General features: G+C 51.6%; 1 non-coding gene across 1 annotated transcript in view; it reads left to right on the top strand.

Annotated features, from left to right (window-relative positions):
* The first annotated feature begins 4910 nt into the window (after positions 1-4910).
* LOC126448301 (small subunit ribosomal RNA) overlaps positions 4911-5000 on the top strand; it is a 1909-nt gene continuing 1819 nt past the window's right edge. Inside the window, exon 1 of the ribosomal RNA XR_007584087.1 lies at positions 4911-5000. This exon is cut by the window's right edge and continues 1819 nt beyond it. This is a non-coding gene — a ribosomal RNA (small subunit ribosomal RNA).

Raw genomic sequence — 5000 nt, 5'->3', positions numbered from 1 at the left:
GCTGGGCAAATATATATCTCGGAAGAGTAACGACAGTCCGAGCCTCCTGGCGTTGCACTCGCAGCCGCAAAAAAACGCTGGGCACATATATGTCTCGGAAGAGTAACGACAGTCCGAGTCTCCTGCGTGGGAAGAGTCTTTCTAGGCCCTGACCCACGGGAAGGGTGTAGCTTCCCCCATCCCGGACATTTGACGTCGTCACACTACCGGTATTGACTAATAGACTGATTGCTGATAATCATTAGCCATACACTGGGGAAACGGCCGACAGGGGCGGCAACATAGTGGAGCCGCAGTGTCACTAATGTACAGAGATAGAACAGTTTCGACTGGAACTAGAGTAACCGTATACACGGCACTGATTAGTAATAGATGCAGAGCCATCAGAATACAGATAATATATACAACCGTCCCTATACATGCTGAAAGACTCTGCACACAATGAGAACCACACGTCAGCCAGACACTCTTATCACACACTACTCTCTTATCACACACAATATCTAACCACCAGCATGGAAGAACATCCAGTGCATCCTCTCCGCCACATGACACAATCCACACTATCATTACCAGACCGGGAGGTCCACCCAGAAAACACAATATCCCACCCTTCCGACATCCGCACATTGCTCAGCTAAGCCACGAACACCCACACATGTCCTACACAGTGGTGCACCCAACATCACAATACTGCCTCCTGTCACAGCACACAAACAATGGCAGGAATGAAAGACACAGATCTGCCACAACCATGGAATCGGAGCGCCGCCTGTCATGAGCCAAAAGTGCATCCTGACGTGACAAATCGGATAATACCGCAGGCATCCAATTACGATAATCACTATCAACGAACCTGCCGCCCCCCCCCCCAATACACCTTTCCCTACAACAATGTGTATCTGAACCTACGCTATATCGTACCTTAACCTAACCTATATCGTACCTTAACCTAACCTATATCGTACCTTAACCTAACCTATATCGTACCTTAACCTAACCTATATCGTACCTTAACCTAACCTATATCGTACCTTAACCTAACCTATATCGTACCTTAACCTAACCTATATCGTACCTTAACCTAACCTATATCGTACCTTAACCTAACCTATATCGTACCTTAACCTAACCTATATCGTGCCTTAACCTAACCTATATCGTGCCTTAACCTAACCTATATCGTGCCTTAACCTAACCTATATCGTGCCTTAACCTAACCTATATCGTGCCTTAACCTAACCTATATCGTGCCTTAACCTAACCTAATTTGTGCCTTAACCTAACCTAATTTGTGCCTTAACCTAACCTAATTTGTGCCTTAACCTAACCTAATTTGTGCCTTAACCTAACCTAATTTGTGCCTTAACCTAACCTAATTTGTGCCTTAACCTAACCTAATTTGTGCCTTAACCTAACCTAATTTGTGCCGTAACCTAACCTAATTTGTGCCGTAACGTAACCCATGTTGTGCCGTAACGTAACCCATGTTGTGCCGTAACGTAACCCATGTTGTGCCGTAACGTAACCCATGTTGTGCCGTAACGTAACCCATGTTGTGCCGTAACGTAACCCATGTTGTGCCGTAACGTAACCCATGTTGTGCCGTAACCTAACCCATGTTGTGCCTTAACCTAACCCATGTTGTGCCTTAACCTAACCCATGTTGTGCCTTAACCTAACCCATGTTGTGCCTTAACCTAACCCATGTTGTGCCTTAACCTAACCCACGTTGTGCCTTAACCTAACCCACGTTGTGCCTTAACCTAACCTACGTTGTGCCTTAACCTAACCCATGTTGTGCCTTAACCTAACCCATGTTGTGCCTTAACCTAACCCATGTTGTGCCTTAACCTAACCCATGTTGTGCCTTAACCTAACCCATGTTGTGCCTTAACCTAACCCATGTTGTGCCTTAACCTAACCCATGGTGTGCCTTAACCTAACCCATGTTGTGCCTTAACCTAACCCATGTTGTGCCTTAACCTAACCCACGTTGTGCCTTAACCTAACCCACGTTGTGCCTTAACCTAACCCACGTTGTGCCTTAACCTAACCCACGTTGTGCCTTAACCTAACCTACGTTGTGCCTTAACCTAACCCATGTTGTGCCTTAACCTAACCCATGTTGTGCCTTAACCTAACCCATGTTGTGCCTTAACCTAACCCATGTTGTGCCTTAACCTAACCCATGTTGTGCCTTAACCTAACCCATGGTGTGCCTTAACCTAACCCATGGTGTGCCTTAACCTAACCCATGGTGTGCCTTAACCTAACCCATGTTGTGCCTTAACCTAACCCATGTTGTGCCTTAACCTAACCCATGTTGTGCCTTAACCTAACCCATGTTGTGCCTTAACCTAACCCATGTTGTGCCTTAACCTAACCCATGTTGTGCCTTAACCTAACCCATGTTGTGCCTTAACCTAACCCATGTTGTGCCTTAACCTAACCCATGTTGTGCCTTAACCTAACCCATGTTGTGCCTTAACCTAACCCATGTTGTGCCTTAACCTAACCCATGTTGTGCCTTAACCTAACCCATGTTGTGCCTTAACCTAACCCATGTTGTGCCTTAACCTAACCCATGTTGTGCCTTAACCTAACCCATGTTGTGCCTTAACCTAACCCATGTTGTGCCTTAACCTAACCCATGTTGTGCCTTAACCTAACCCATGTTGTGCCTTAACCTAACCCATGTTGTGCCTTAACCTAACCCATGTTGTGCCTTAACCTAACCCATGTTGTGCCTTAACCTAACCCATGTTGTGCCTTAACCTAACCCATGTTGTGCCTTAACCTAACCCATGTTGTGCCTTAACCTAACCCATGTTGTGCCTTAACCTAACCCATGTTGTGCCTTAACCTAACCCATGTTGTGCCTTAACCTAACCCATGTTGTGCCTTAACCTAACCCATGTTGTGCCTTAACCTAACCCATGTTGTGCCTTAACGTAACCCATGTTGTGCCTTAACGTAACCCATGTTGTGCCTTAACGTAACCCATGTTGTGCCTTAACCTAACCTATAATGTGCCTTAACCTAACCTAAAGTGCGCCGTAACCTAAACTATATTGCGCCTTAACCTGACGCACGTTGTCGCTGAACCTGCTCTGTAATTGTTATGCAACCCGTTAAAGTAGTGTAGTGTTGCCTAACCGCAACCCTCGCAATATAGTTCGCTACTCGCACTGCCCGGTCCCCTGTGTATCGCGTCATGTTAAACACCTTGCAGGTGTTGCTGACTTTCCACATGCTCCTGCTATACACTGTAGTGTGGATAGCAGCAGGACGTACATGCCCCCCCCCCTTCCCCCCTGCCTTCGCAAGCTGGTCGGTGAGAAGTTTGCATGTTCAATGCCCTTCGCATGCCGACGTACTCAGCCTACGTTGTGGTACGGCCTGTCACCTGTCCGCCGATGTACGCAAAACCCACAAACTGTACTGCACATTGCTCCGTATGTACTGAATGATACATCGTGGCCCATGTGACCGTATGACGACAGCGCCTAGCAACGGCGGACCATACAGTCCAAATATTGTGCACGCAGCTACGTGTCGTCTCCCTATAAGAGCTGGATTGCAGTGTGGTACGCCATACAGACGTGTGGGAGGAACGGACGCCCTGGATGGCGATCAGCATGAGCAGTCTGTTGATGTAGTGGAGCGTGTATTCGGACGTAGTCGTCTCTTCTCACACACCGTGATAGCATGTTGCACCGCGTTCCACATCTGCGACATGCTGCAGAGGCGGGCTGACAGTCGTTCGCGCAATGGACACCGCATACGTACGGGGTCTACCTTCCACGTGTTCTCTAGGCGTGCACATGTTGTTGCGTCTATGTGGGCAGACGTAGTGTGTTGTGACACCTGACACAGGCATGCAATACTCGTTGCAAATGGCGATGGACGTGTACGTTTGCTGGTGACGTTACGCAAATGAACAACCGGTAACCCGTTGTGGTGCGGTTGTTCTCGCTAGAGGTGAATCAGTGTTGGCGACGATCGGTCGAGCTATTAACCGGTTGTTTCAGGGATACCCACCATGCCCACGAACGTGAAAGGGGACCCACCATGCCCACGAACGTGAAAGGGGATCTGGGTGTGAGGCGATACGCGGCGGTGGCTGGGTGGGACCGTCCCCGGCCGGTGAGGGGGGGCCGCCCGGCGTGCTGGCAGCGCGGTGCGTGGGCGCACGCGCTACAGCCGGCTGGTGGGGGCGGCCGGTGGCAGGCGCGCCGGCCGACGGACGCGGCAGGCGGCGCAGCTGCGCGCCGGCGCCCCCTGCTCGCGGCGCCTTGCGGCCAAAGTAGGTCCTCGCGGGCCCGGTGCGAAGCGCGGTGGCCATCTGCAGTGTGCTGGTCCGATTGAGGACTTTGTGCGCTGAGGATGCGCCGCCGCCCGGCGCTCGGCGCCGCGACGCCGTCTGCTGCTCGGTCGCCCCAGCGGTTCTCGCAGGTGGTTTGTATCGCAGCTGTGCGGACGTGTTGGCGCGTGCGCTGTGCTGGGAGAGTTCGCTTCGGCACCCAAGTAGGGCTTTTGTCCTTCTGTGGCGCTGGCGTTGGAGCTGCCGGTCACCGTAGGTGGCGCGTGTTGTCTCCCGCCGGCAATGCCACGACAGCACGCTCCCGGGCCTCTGTCGGCAGCGGCAAGCTCAGTTGGGAGCACGGGTGGTCGCACCTAAAGCGTCTACTCGCCTAACTCCGGGCGATTGCGCCTCTCTCGAACCCGACCAAGTACTTAGGACGGCGCTGCGCGCCGCCGGGACCTGAGAGGGTTTCGAGGTGTGTTGTGCAGGGGAGCTCAGCCTCCTCCTGTTTGCAGAATAATTGAGCGGACGCTTGCGTGTTCGCGCGGGCCCCCGGGACACACTCCCGGGCGGCCGGCTGCTCAGCTCTAGTTGACGCAGCTCCCTGGTTGATCCTGCCAGTAGTCATATGCTTGTCTCAAAGATTAAGCCATGCATGTCTCAGTACAAGCCGCATTAAGGTGAAACCGCG

This window comes from Schistocerca serialis, unplaced genomic scaffold, assembly GCF_023864345.2.
Source record: "Schistocerca serialis cubense isolate TAMUIC-IGC-003099 unplaced genomic scaffold, iqSchSeri2.2 HiC_scaffold_590, whole genome shotgun sequence".
Taxonomy (NCBI): domain Eukaryota; kingdom Metazoa; phylum Arthropoda; class Insecta; order Orthoptera; family Acrididae; genus Schistocerca; species Schistocerca serialis.
Note: the sequence above shows the minus strand (reverse complement) of the source record. Positions and strands in the feature narration are given on the sequence as shown.